Here is a 15,132-nt window from a genome sequence, read left to right on the forward strand (position 1 = left end):
CCCAGCATCTTTATTTTTATTTTTTTTCCCAAAGTGAAATTGTGATAATTCAGAAAGAAGGATGTGCCTTCTATACGACTCAGGTCTGGCTGCCTGGTGGACCGAAAAAAAACGTGTAGCAGCTCTAACAGATAAGGCTGGGGACTCAGTTTCTCTGATAAAGGGTTCTTCTTCCCAGAAGTTCTCCAATTCTACATGTCCCATTTTTGAGTATTATAGATTTTGCTCAATATGCCATGACTCTGATGGTGAAAAATTCTGTCTGGAGATGTCATGGATTGGACCAACAACCACCAATTAACTATTTTCCAACAAATCTAGAGGTACCAGCTGTTTGGTAATGTGATATGGGGAACTTGTAGAAATGGGACTGGGAGGGGTTGTAGGAGGTGTCAAAAAAGTCAAGATGGCAACCACAACCACACAGTTTGAATTTTGCCCCTTTTTACTACATTGAAAAAAAAGGGAGGGAACTGGTTTGAATGTGTGGTTACAAGTACCATTTTGACTTTTTTCATAATCCCTGCAGATGCCCCTAAATAGGACTCAGGAGCCAGGTGAAGCCCCAGGTTGCAAGATGTCCACTCCATCCGAATAAGATACCTTGGCCATATCACAATATCTTAACTCCCAAGATACTGGTAAGAAGATCCTGATTTCCCTGAAGGAATACAAATTTCACAGATGAATGCAAGAATCAAGACAGCATGGTTCCTTGAGAATACTTGGTGTGTTTTCACTCAATTCAATTCTCTGTATAATAACACTGGGAAATGGTCACCCCTTGCATTTCAGGTCAACAGGCTAATACAGAGTGGGGAGTGGGAGAAGAAGTCATCTGTATTGTCACAGAATATGTTATACTACTGTATAATAAACCTCCTGCAGAATTCACTTCTTTTTGTAACAGTAGCAATCTTCTAATAAAACCTGGCAATTCTTAGCAGTACAATTTCAGTTTTGACTTCCTTGGCTTTATCTTTCTGGAACGGGTTCTCCAAGCAATTACCATTTGTTTTCTCATTGTCTACTAAAAGAACCTAGCAAGGAAGAAGTTGTCAAGTGGACAGTGGTCAATCAAAATTAGGCCATTCTATTTAAATAGTAGGAGGCAGGTAAATTACACATAGTAAGTATAGTGTGTGGGTGAAATTGAGCAGTGACATGATTGCTTTTAGGAGCTGTAATGGATGCTCTCACACCTTTATTGAATGAGGGCTGGAAAGGATGGTTGTCCAAGTTAATCCTGCTTAGTTAATATCCAGGTTAATCCTGCTTAGCCGAAGAACAGTGATATAGTTGGGGCCAACACAGGGGATTTTGGCTACATAGCCCTAGACATCTGGTTCAAGAACACAGCTCTCCAAAAATGAATGCAACATGATGTCAAAACTAAGTTATCCAAAACAGAGGCCAGGAGAAGATTTGCCCTGCAGAAGAGGCAGGAGACATATTAAGTCTTGTGGCTGGCATGGAATTCCAAAAGCAAAATTTTGTGTGAGGAACTAGACATTCCCAATGTTTTATTTCCTTTAATCAATTTCTAACTTTTGTGGTAGCAGAGGTAAGCTGGCCAGTGTGTACTCCAAGTTCAGAAAACAAATCCTTCACTTTTTTTCAGTCTTATTATTTTACGTCTTAAAATAGAGGGCTGACTCATATTTCATACTGGAGTGTTTTAGCAAGTAGAATCTGCTCATCAGTTCTAGCTTGTCATCTACCAGGTTAACACACTTGATAAGTAAAATGTAGGTATACAATTTAAGAAAAAAAAATATTGCACAGCCAAGGAAGGCTGATAGAAGAAGCAAAATAGAAAATATCTAGGTCACAGTAAGAATTTCAAGAGTCAGCTAGATAGGTTTAAGGTTTCTATTTACAGGTAGAAAAACCAAAAGAGACAAAAAAGCTATTGCTTAATCACAGATGTGAAAGATTATCAGAAAAAAAAACCAAAATGCAATGTTATATTTGAGATTTGGCTTTGCACAATTGCAGAATTCAGGATCTTGAATTTCTTTGCTACATTACTCCCCATTGCATGGACTTCACTAGGCAGCCCAGGGGTATCTAAACCCTGGGATGTGTTAATTAATTACAACATCAGTGACCACTCTCAAGATCCCTAATCCTGATTCTTTAACATCTGAGCCTGACAAGTAGTTTCCTTCTCTCAACATATCTGCTGGACATACAGCTGGCCATCTTGCCAGACTCAAAAGCAGGGGGTAAGACACTTTCACCTCCTGCCAGGCTTGCTGGAGACTATGCTTAAGGCAAAATGTGCAGTGCTGCCAGGCTAAGTGGGATTGCACTGCTGCATTGCCAACTACTCTACTCAAGAGCCCATTCATTCATTCATTGATCATATTTATATAGCTGCCCATCTCACAAACATGACTCTGGTGGCATACAGTAAAAAAAAACAAGCCATAACACGGACATTAAAAACATTCCACAATTGAAAAAAAATCAATATTATTAAAAAGACTAGGAGGGAACATATTCAATCTTACAGGCAATGTAGACATCTCACCAGTTCACCATTTCCACGAATGCTGAAGCAACATCACTACAGAAGCCTTGTGTCTCGGCTCCTCTTCCACTAGGTTCTGGGCTGTGTCTTCCATGACAGACTGCTTCTTGAGACTTCTGAATTCTTGCTACCAACCCTGACAATTACAAACAGATTTTTGTCTTCTGGTCCCTTGCTACCCACTTTGGGCACACCTTGCATTACAGGCTGATTTTGATTTTGATTTTGATTTTGATTCTGATTCTAAATTCTTTTTACAACATGGAACAGAAGCTGTACCCTGCAACCTGGGTATGAGAGGAGCTTGGGACTAAGGACATATGTCTGGAGCCTGATTATGGGTGTGGATATCCCCATCCTGTCATTCCTTGAGAATAATTTGGCTGGAATTATAGAAAACAGATTTCTTTTGTAGTGTGTAAGCTGAGGCAGATATAGAAATTGTCCTAAGAAAACTGATCCGACACCTGAACTTCCTAGCCTTGCTGATTGCCGGGTGATGCTAGACTAGCTGGTCTTAATCTCTTTATTACATTGGAAGTTCCCAGTGGCTTAGCTCAAATGTACAATTCACATTTTGCCTAGATTCCACCGGTAGCTATTCAAAGCATCGTATACAACTCAACAACATTCCAGTGCTGGTGGATCTGTCTAGAAGCGTTCAAATATACATAACTGTGAGCTTGAAATAACTTTTGCCTAATCACACCCATTTCTACATCATTGTAAAAATAAATTGTCGCTAGAAATTCACAATAAAAATAATTTTAATCCAGCTTCAAATCCCTCACATGGATTCTCTATAACCAAATATGATCCAAATGCCCATCACTTACAACAGCAACACCATGATGAACATATATATTTGTTTCTCCAAATTCGAAGACTGAATAGTATTTGTATCTAATACCTTTATGGTTTTCTTTGGAGAATATTGGTTGTACCAAGAACAGGATGGAAGCAAAAAAGTACCCCATGGTTAACAGTAGATGCTTTCATAACATCTAATCCTGATGACAAAATTACTTCTGTGCCACTGATATATAGTATGTAAAACCTTGTGACTTTGATTATGTGTCTATAATGCAGATTAATCTGTTTGGGTGTTTGGTGCTAACCCTTATAAGCCTCTAAGCAGCAAAGTATTTGCGAGTGACAGGTAGCCAGAGGTGCCATTCTTCCTAATCTGATCCTATGAACCCCAATCGTGCATTTTCAGAAACATTTTAGGACTGTTTCGTTGACTTACTTATTTCCTCTCTCGCTTCTACTCCTACCTCCTTTGATCTTTAACAAGGTAACAGCGTTTGTGGCTATAATTTACCTGTCCGAGTGTTGAATCCCTACCCTGGCAGGCAATCAATAATGGGGCCTGAATTCTTGTACCATGTGACAAATGCATCAGAATGGTGAATGGACAGTAGACAGCTATGGCTAATAGTTCATCATCTGAAGGTGCCGGTTGCTTTATCACTCTTCCCGACAACCATTGCACTGATGTGTTTTTACTACATGATTCTGCCGATGCTCTGGGCCACTTTTAATTCAGATGATAGTGATCAGTGTGATCCATGGAAGCACAACTATTCTCTTGTACAGACATGGTAGGGCCAGTTTTAACTGCAGAGTTTCATAATCAGCTCCATGAATAGTGTCTATATAAAATTAATAATGATGGATTCATACTAGGTTCACGCAAATCTGTATCTTTTGTACAAATCTGTCAACGATGAACATGACAGATGGTTTTAGTCTGGACTGCCTATGGGGTTACATGGTTTTTATAGTTTTTACTGTTTTGCATTTGTGTTTTGTAAGCCACCCAGAGTCTATGGGAGTGGGCGGCTATAATAAATTTAAAATCATCATAATAATAATAATACTCACCGACAGCCTGCTTTTGTCTGCAGCTCTGCCTTCATTCATACCACCCTAGGCAACTGCCTAGGCTCATCTGTAGGCACTTGCCAACCATACAGCAACCACAACCAGCTTTAGGGGTTTTTCTTTAGCTTGAAGGCCTGGCCTGGGTCACTGTGTGTATGGAACCGGAAATGGCTGCCACCTTTGGACTTGTCCACATAGTACTAGGGTGGAGGAAAGGGGGGAACCTTGGGTTTTTTGTAGGCTCCCTAATATTAAACTGCATTTACTTCAGCTGGTTTTGTTTAAAATCTGGCATCAGGCCATTGTTTGGGGATGGAGATTACTTTGGTCAACTTGGTGGGTGACTTACATTGAGAAGGGAAGAGTATGTCCACCTCAGTTCTGATGGAATTCAGCAGCCTCCAGTGTTGTTGCATATTTCTGAGCTGCTTGGTGAGGATGAAGTTTGGAGGAGGAGATTTGTTATTTTTCATAGAGGGATTCTCCTGACTGATACTAGTTTATCAAGGAGCCCTAATCTCAGAAGCATTGGATGGTCTATGAGGGATGGAAAGAAGAAGGAATCTGTTTTGATGCTCGTGTTGCTCCATCAGCGGATGAATACCACTGAATACTAGCCTTTGCTGCTACTACTGCTGCTACCTCTTTAAATAAATAATCACCATATTATCTAGGAGACCATGAGTTCTCATCCTGCCTTAGGCATGAAAGCCAAGTGGGTGACTTTGGGCCAGTCGCTCTCTCTCAGCCCATGACATCAGGCTCAGGCAACAAGCCAGTTGGTTAATTTCTGTTGCAACCAACATTTGGCTGATCCGAAAAATCGGACCCTGCACCTGTGGGAAAAATGCTAGGAAGAAAAAAAAAACGTTGGTAAGAAGTCAAAGGCTGATGAAGACATGTTTCAGGCCGCGATGGTGCCACCCAACCTGAGAAATGTATCCAGAATCCCTTGCAGAGGGTTTCATAATATGGGACTAGGATTTGGAGCATACAAGCCATCACTAAGCCACAACATACTTCGCCAGCATAGCTAAATTCAGTATGTTGCGATCTGTAGCCAAGGCAATCCTGAATAACTGGACATGGCTTCACTTATCATGAGACTAGAAGGAGAGAAAAAGTGATAAAAGGCTGAGCAACAAACTAGGAAGTCTGAATTTTACATGTGCTGTGGCTATGCTAAACGACCATAAGCATAAGCCAGAATCTCAGCTTTAGTGCCACATCTGCAATATGGGACAATAAAAACTGACCTGCCTGATAAATCTGTTGTGCCAATTGTAACAAGATACTACATATGAAGCACAGCAAATTCCCTCCAGTCCAGGTTGCCAACATTTTAATCTTTAAAATTATTATTTTAAAAAATGGAAAACTAAAACGTTGCAATTCCAGGAACTAGAAGCAGACTTAAACTAAGCAACATGTTGGGTTGCTGCAGAAAAAACCCGACAAAGGTACTTTCATTTAGAGAGCATCTTAGAAAGTTAGAGGGGTCAATGGGTAGTAAGGTATGTTTTGTAATTGGCCACCCCCTTTCTTTCGTGGGGGTTGTAGAAACAATGGTTAACAGTGATGCTTGGAATAGCTTCGGCTTCAAAAGCCGCCTCTTGGCTGTGCGCCGCACATTAACACATGCTAAAGTGTCAGGCTATTTATATTTAAGGAAAACAGAACGAATATGCAAAGGGCCAGGGGCTGCTGCTGGCTGGCACGCCAACACCCTCCTGGACTGTTTGTTTAGGGTCCCTTCACACATAGCTTTGCCCTGAGAGCAGGAGGAGAGGCCTCCTGGGTCACCTCGCCTGCCTCTGTCCTCATGCCAGGGACATGCATGATGTCATGAATATATATCACTCCAGGGCAAGGTGGCAGCAACAGGTGCAAATTCCTCCTCCCCCTCAGCTCAAGGTGGCCAAGGCAGTTGGAGATCAAGTTACTTCCAATGGGCGGGGGGGGGGGCGCTGGGAGGCATCATCAGCAAATGGGTATTTGGTATCAGCCCTACGCCGGATGGAGCAGGCAGAATACAAAGCCGCCATGGAGATGTTAGCAAGCTGGTCATTCACCCACTTGGGTGAAGGGATTTAGAAGGGTGACAGGTTGCAGAACATGGGAAAAGGGGGAGAGAGAGACATCAGGGAAAGGCATCGTCTGACACCATCTGCAACATAAGCTGGACATTGTCTGCTTATTATGCATGGAACCAGTGAAGAGTAACATCTGCGGGACATGAACACTGCCATAAACAGACTTAATCTGCCTAAGAAAGCCTCATTACAGTATTTATTTTGACCCAATTCAAACTGGTTTGGAAAGGATTAGGATAGGAAGCAAAAGGAGAAAAGGAGGGTTGGTTGGGAGAGACGGGTCCCTGCTAGAATGATAAAATAGATCAAACTGACTTTTAACACAAAACCTCCAGCACGTACCACCCACAGGATAGCAAATTCGTCTTCAAAGCAATGAGGATTAGAAACTTCCTGGTTAAAATAAACATCAGCTGAGAGCAAAAGAAGTTGAATGAATTCACTTCCCAAATGCTCAGTGGAGTCTGCCTGAAGCTCCATGAATATGAGCAACTGTGGTTTCTCTCTTCTCCTTTAAACCCACCTTGATGCGTACAGCAGCCTCCTCTAGGAAAGGCCCCCATTCCAGCCAGAGAATTCCCCAGAAGTGAGGATCTATTAATCTGCAATGATCTAATGTAATTCCGCAGTCTCATTTTACCACAATTAATCTTGGGGCACTTCCATCCTGATACTTTGTGTCCCTTTGTGATCGGCTCGGGATCTCCTTGGCTTCCCAACATTTAGGGGAGCTGAGTCCATTCATTTCTGACTGAGCTCCACTGTGCTGGAAACTACAGCAAAACTGGGCTTTTCTGTTGAATTGGTGCAGCTCTGCAGACCTTGTGGGTGGTCTGTTTTCCCACTGCGGGGAACTCTGGCCTCACTCTGGCTCTTGGGCTCGAGCCAGCTATGACTCTCCCCCCAGCCCAGGAGAGGTTCAGCATCCTGTTCCTGGAGCTTCTCTCTTCCTACATGTTAATGCTTCTCCATCCAGCCACCCTAGCCCAGCTCTCGTTTCATCTTCCCACCTCACAAGGACTTTTACAAGCAACAAAGGAATGACAGCAGGGCAGCTGGGGAGCCTCGAAGGGATTGTAATCCTTCTGCTTACACTTTTGACACTCAAACCTCCCTTGCGTAGCACCCCATCATAGCAAGCTTTCAGATCTGTTTTGGAAACCAGATAGACGTACACAAATACATGAATTGACAAGCACAGGTGGAGGAGTAGACTGCTAGCCTTTCATTTCATTTCATTTCATTTCAATTATTTTACTTTTGTATGGGAGAGGGAGAGGAGGTCTGCCATTCTATTTTTATTTATTATTTTGTTTTACAGGTGTTCCAGGCCACTCTAATCACAACTGATTCTGAGTGGCTGGAGATAGCTTATGGGGCAAGACCACATTGGTTGTTCCCCTTTGCCCTTCTCTACGAGAAAAGAGGGAGAACTACTTGGTTCCTGCTGTTTTCTGCTTATTCTCTGTGTTTGAGGAGAAGCAAAGATGACTGGAGGCCAGTTTCAGACTGATTTGTGAGGGTTTGGGGGTGAAACCTCCGGTAGTAGGGCAGTGTCTTTGGAGTCTGTTTTGCGCTATAAAACATCTTTGTTTAGTCAACTGAAACACCAAAACATGCGACTCTGTTGTTAACAGAGCTGTGAGAATTTTAAGTACTGCCTGGGAATGTGTCGTACTGAGCTGCTTTTTTTTTTTTAAATTAAGCTTTCACAGGATGTAGTAAGCATCTGTGCCAAAACCTAATGAATAAAATATTTGGATTACAAAGTTGTTTTCTACATGCACTGTATGCGTTTGTAATCCTCTGGAGAAAAAGAAAAAGAAAAAGAAAGAAAGAGGCCAACTAAAACTTTGCCTGATGTCTACAGCCTACTTGTAAACATCTCAAAGGATTTCCTATTTGACTGCACGCAGTATATGGAAGGTTCTGAACTGTGAGCAAGTGGAAGAGAGAAAGTTAACAACCAGTGGCTCCGAGCAAGATTAGAAACTTGCAGACTGGGCTGAACTCAGAACCTAAGTTAGTACTTGGATGGGAAATCGCTAGGGAATTCTGGGAAGACCCAAAACATCCTGGAGGCTGGGGATATTTTGAGGCTTCCATAGTGTTGCCAGGAAAACTGCATGGCTATGTTTATGGAGTCACCCAGAGTTGAGCCTGATTCAGAGGAGCCTTTCCCTTTTTAAATCAGTCTGGTGGCTGCCAGCGTCCTGCCCCTTGTCCCCATCAGCCCCTCTATCAGAAGCAGGAGACCATGCTGAATGAGGGAAGCTGGGATGCAGGAAAGGGAGGCTGTATCCTTGACATTGCCTCCAGCCACATTTAGGCAGCTCTGCTCGCTTCCGGACTCAGCGGGCCGCCTGATGGTTTTTTAATGGCCCAGACAGGCAGCCACATGGGGAAGGAGAGGGGTGGGGGTGGGGGCTGCTGCTTCTGCCATCCCAGCTGCACTTCATTCCAGATGTAGAGGAGGGAGAAACAAGATGTGCAAAATGCACCAGATTTCCTCCCTTTGCATTTATCCCTGCTCCTTCATATAGGAGCTGGGCTAATTTATGGCATTAATCAATTGAGTTGATGCCCTTTGGCAAAATATTATTAGGATAAAAATATTATAAATAGGAAGGGTTACTTCCAGTCTGATGTACAAAAGCATGTATCAGCTTAATGAAGTTCCTTCCAAAGGAAACTGGACTGTCAGGCATTGATTGATTGATTGATTGATTATGTGCCATCAGATCATTTTCTGCTCCAAGCGACCGCAGAGACAGATTTTCTCCATGGTGATCTGTCCCTAAGCTGGTCTTTCAGGTCTTCCAGCAGCAGGTTCATTGTCAGCCATATGAGAAGGTAATGTTTTGTCTTCACTGCAATATTGTCCTCCAAATCAGTGCTTTACTTTAACACCGCAAGTATCCCTCCTGGCCACTGCTCAGAGAAATGACTCAGATTCTGGGAGGAACAGTGGGGGACTTAGGGGACTTTTGTTACTCCAGGAGCTGCCATAGCTCAGGAGCAGAGCTTCATTTGGATGTCATTTTGGGCACTCTCCTGGTGATAAACTGGAGGGACCCCAGGTGGTTCTCAATGACTGGAGGTTAACAGAAGTGAAGGCAATTGGAGGTCACCTTCAAACTGCTACTAATGAGCAAAAGCAGCAGTAATGTGAAAGTTCCTTAAATTTATCCCATCTGACACCAGTGTCTGGGATGAGAGGCAGCCTTTGCCTTCCTATTAATTATGATTCAGATTATTGACCATTTCTTTGGTTCATCAGTGATGACTGCAAGTCACTGAACGGTGAGAAAATCAGTTTCTGCTTTCATAAGTATGTAGGGTTGCTAGCTCTTGAAATGAAATGTTCTGCTCAGGACTTATAGGGGATCCAGTGATGGAACCCTTCAGTTTTTATCTGGTGCACAAAACACATCCCGGAGATTTATAAACTGAACTATTTGTTCAAAGAGTACACTTTTAAAAAAGGCTGGTCCTGTTGTTTTTCTGGCAGTTTGGCTTTCCTGATCACTGACAAAACAAAACAAAAAAGAAAGTCTGGCCAGGCAAGCTAGAGGTTCCCACTTCCTTTCTTCTGGTGGCTTGGCACTTCATACGTCATGTGACAATCTGCCATATAAGGTGTGCAGAAATCCAGATGACCACCAGATGGCATCAAAGAGATACAAAGAGCATTGATTCTTTGCTGCCATTTAGTGATTGTCCAGTAGTTTGCAACTGAGATAAGGTATACCACAACAGAATATGACAGAGTCCTAGAAATGGGGTACATGTGCATCCACATGGAAACACTCAGACCTATATTATTAAAACCTGAATTAACCTCTAATTCTGTTTTTTTAGACAGCGCACTAAACATTTGGAGCAAAGGAGAGGTTGCCCTTTCTTCTAACTTCAGTGAAATATTTGCATAGACTGTTCTCTTTTTGTTGTCTGCCTTTTACTTGAACTAGGACTTCTCAACTTCAGAAGTACAAGGAGTGATGAAGATAAAGACTTATGGGGAAAGAAGAAAAATTGTCTTTCTAGGAAATGTCATGGCCTAAAAGCCTGCACATTGTATCTAAGAAAGGCAAAACTGTTTTTAGGGTTGTTTAATGGATTAGGAATCCTGGTAATTATCTGTTTATAAATGTAACCAATTAATATTTTTACTGAAATCAATAAACATCAAAGGTCTAACTGCCATTTTGAGATGCTGAATACTGGGTAAGCAGACAATACGCAACAGACTCTTGGAAATTTCAGGTGCATCTAAACATAAGTCAAGAACCAACTCTGGAAGTTACATTCTTTTTAGAATTTCTAAGGCTTTTCAGCCATCCCAAGGGTTCTTTATGACTCAAAAAATAACTTAAGAGCCATGATTCATAATGTATCAACATTTGGTGAACAATACAAATTTTTGCTTTCACCCCCACCTTATTTGTTTGAACTTAAAGAAGGAAGATGTGGTTTTGCATCAGGGAACCAAGTTGCTGTCGCTCTTTGTTGAGGCTTTGTACAGAGAAATACATTGCAAAACCTGAATTCATAAGCCATTATATACAGTACAAGCAAGCCCATAGGTCTCAAGTTAAATATTTCAATGTAGCTGAACTACTTGAATCATGAAGTGAACTCATCAAACATTAATCTGAAGTGCTGCAGGTTTTATACCACTGTTCTCTGCCCAGCTCTGTAACCTGTTTGTTTCTCTGTGCCTCAGCGGATGGGAGGAAAGTAGGCTTGTGAATTCCAGTCTTCCAGTCCTTCCACAGATTCTTCATCTACAATATGCAGCCCACACTGGCCTCAATCTATTTCTATTTTAAAGTCTAAAAATACAAGAATTACAAATGTCTATGAGTGTATGCTTTTGCATGTGAGATGCACATTGGGGAAAAAACAGGAAATGGGCTGTTCTTGATTGTAAAATGCTATTTTCACATCCTTGTTATAGTTGTGTAGTACGCTCAATGAAATTAGTCCTACTGTGGTAAAAGAATGAGCTAATGCCCTTCCTGGAGCCAGGCCTTGTGTTCAATAGCTTACCACTCATACCCTTCTGCAAAGATATGGGCAGTGGATGCCCTCTAGTAGTTACACAGCTTTTTAGAAAGAGTTCTCCATGCAGGGATTAAGAAACAAGCATCCCAAATGGTTGGGAAAGCATACTGGTCTTGAAGTCCCAGACTACAACGTATGGAGTTAATCCAATCCTAGGTCCACTGGCCAGTTTTTCACAAAAGAAGCCAGGTTTCCAATCTTTGACCTGGCATAGAGGGCAGACTCCACCATGCTGGAAAGCAGGAACCAGCGGTAGTTTCCCAGGAGGAATTCTGCTTACTCTGCCCTACATGGAGATGTGTTTTCTGGAGGATGCATATGTTGTGGGAATGTACGTTTCTCATCTAGCGTTATTGGTTTCTATAGCTTAACAAAACATAAATATGGGGAGGAATGCCCCATTTGCACAAAACATAACAGGTGATATATACTGGATATATTCCTAAATCTATACAGAGAGAGAGAGAGAGAACGAGAAGAACCTCGTGCCTCTTGCTTCTCATACCTCTATAATTTGTCAGTTCTTCCACAGGTGAGAAAGGGCAAGTATTAGCTGGTAAGACTGTCTCTAAAGTGGTGTGTCCACTGGTTTTTGTCTCTTGTTGTGTGATAGCAGCTGCACCCAGTGGTGTGGTTAAAATTCTTACAGCCTGGTCTTCATGGTCTTGGCACACCTGTTTAGATGGCCCTGTGTGTTGCTTTGTCTACTTCAACATGACGTAAATCTCCTCGTTCTGTGGAGCGAGGAAGATGGCTTCTATCCCAAAGTCCTGAACCAAGTGCGCCATTTGTTACCCCATGATAAATTGGGGCCACAGGAAGACTACCAGCTGATCCAGGTGATAAAAAAGTTTAGATAGGAGGATAATGAGAAAGCTGTACCGCATATACTTGAAAGAACTGCTGAGCTCCTCCTAAGCATCACAAAGTACATTTTCTTATTTGACACTTGTTTTCTTCCAAATGTGCACAGGATGAAGGCAAATGCAGCCAACCAAGGGTAAATCTGTTTTAAACTGTGACTTGTCAGAATTGTAAAGATATGACCAGAACAGCACAGAGGGAAACTGATGCATGTGATCTGAAAACTCTGATATCAGAGTTTGAGTATCTTCTCTGAAGCATTGTTAGATTTCCAGGCTGGACTTGGGTTTGGTAAAAAGGCAAAGTCACCAACTTAAAGACTGATGTGTGGAGACAAAGATTGTCTGAGGAGGTCAGTGTCCCCATGCTCCTCCTGGCATTCACATTAAAACAGAGCCCTTCCAAGGTCTCAAACATCCCCCAATGAGCCTCTGTATTTTGTCCACCATCCTATTCTACAGAGAAGATACACACCCCAAACCTTTATGTCACGCTAAAAGAAATGATCCTCTGAAACAATGTTAAATTTCTCCAGAATTTATAGGAAAGTCACTACTCTCTGTGTTGTCCCCACCAGTCATGGTAAGATGATGGATGGATGGATGGATGGACAGGCAGAGTTTTACAAACAGTGTATTTTAGTTCAGATGTTCTTGCCAGTGCCATGGGGCCAATGTAGTGGCAGAGAATGCAGAATATATGGTTTTTGTTTTGTGTGTTTGTTTGTTTCTACTGTTGAAGCTTTATTACAATTGCTTTCTCACCATAGAACTTTATTACATTTTATTTCGTTGTAAGTTTCTGGGAGTCAGAATGATTCAGCCACATACATATTTGATAAATAAATAAAAGTAAATGTGCACCCACTTTGTGCTGGATTATCTCTAATGTATTTGAAATTAGAGCAATCTAAATTTATTTATTTACTGCCTCCCTTGGGGTCTTTCCTCACTTGTAGCTAAACATGGTACAAGTCTTTTTTTTCCAGCTCTTTTTTTCTGCTCTGTCCCTACGACGTTGCCTTCAGCTCATCCCCAGCCCTCGACTGAGACAGGCCTAAGTTCATCCTTAACTGTACCAGGGTGAGGGTAGTATCTTCCACTTCTTCTTTGAACCCTGTCCAACAAGAGACTCAGCGTATAGAAAATGCATTGGCCTTATTATACTTCACTTTGGAGGGAAGCAAGGTGACTGCAGTGATGGAGGCAGGAAAGGGATGAACAATGCCCAGAGCAAATGTCATGCTGGTATAGTTTCCTTCCAACTCAAGGATGGGTGGAGAGCCCTTCAATGCAGCAGTCAGGAAAGGCTCTGGGGTTCGTAGGCAGCCACTTTTTCTAGTAGCTGACCCTTCTCCCATCATTGCCTCCCATCTTGCAGGTACTACCGAGCTCTTGCTCAGCTTCCATTGCCACTTAACAGGGTTGCAGGAGCAATGCAAGTGACCTTATCAGCAAGCACAGTCTTAATCTTCCTTGTTGATTTTTGTTACTTTCACAATCCACATAAAAACAACTATCCAGTTTGGATTCCCCTGCTTCTATAAACTCTTGCCACCCCACCCTGCATCTCAGGAGCCATGCACTGCAGAGCCAGACATACACAGAAGCTCTGCAGTACAATCTCCACCTATTGTGAAAGGGGCTTGGGTGCAAAAATACCCAACTGTTATCCTCCCAGCATCACAGTTAGCTAAGGCCTTTTAATATATAGTAATATAACTTTATTGATTAGTCAACTGACCATATCAAAAGGCCTTTTAATAGAAACAAAAAGAATGGTGCCATCTCAGCAAGGTGGCTTCTGCCTAGAACATTTTCCTTCCTTCCTTCCTTCCTTCCTTCCTTCCTTCCTTCCTTCCTTCCTTCCTTCTGCAAGACAACAAATGCACACTGCACACACACACTGCAAATGTGAATACATTGAATGTGTGTGTGACTAACTACTTTCTTTTTCTTTGGTGTGGAGTAGGGGGTGGAGAAGGAATTTTGTTACTTCAGGAAGAAAGTAGGGCAGGTAGGATAATGTTTGAGCTCTTTCTTTCTTTCTTTCTTTCTTCTCTCCTATTGACCAGCTGGAGGAAGAACTGATTAGCTCCTGGGATATTCAACCTACAGTATTCTCAGAGTTTCAAAGTCAGTAGGGGCAAAGACAATTGAAAGTCAGCTTTAGGCTGCTTTGTGAGGGATTGGTTTCAAAACAGAATGGAATCAGTGTTGTGTAGAATGCCACAATGTAAAGCCGTGTTGGCTGAACCCATGAAGCAAACTGGCATTGGTCTGTGATACAGAGCTATGAGATTGTTTGCATTGGCAGGCAGCCTTTGTACAGCTGTCCCATAATATGATGCTCCAAAGTAAGAATACCCCATGGCAGATTGACAGTTCCTTTCTTTGCAAAGCCACCAGAAAGATAATAATGTGTGACTTGCCACCTTTAGCACTCTCCAACCGTAGTTTATTGAAAAGTAAAATAATCAACCAGGTCCTGTCACCAGTGATTGAGGTTCAAGGATGAAGCAACAGTAGGACCCTGGATGTGACTCAGGAAGATAACATCATTCTGAGCTCTGCAGTGATGCAGGATTACAGTATCTTGATCTCTCATATTTGATTGGTCACTAGAATTTACAGAACCATTGCAATTTGCAGGATGTGTGGAGCAAAAGGCCTCAGAACCTAAGTT

This window comes from Candoia aspera, chromosome 2 (genome assembly GCF_035149785.1).
Source record: "Candoia aspera isolate rCanAsp1 chromosome 2, rCanAsp1.hap2, whole genome shotgun sequence".
Lineage (NCBI taxonomy): Eukaryota > Metazoa > Chordata > Lepidosauria > Squamata > Boidae > Candoia > Candoia aspera.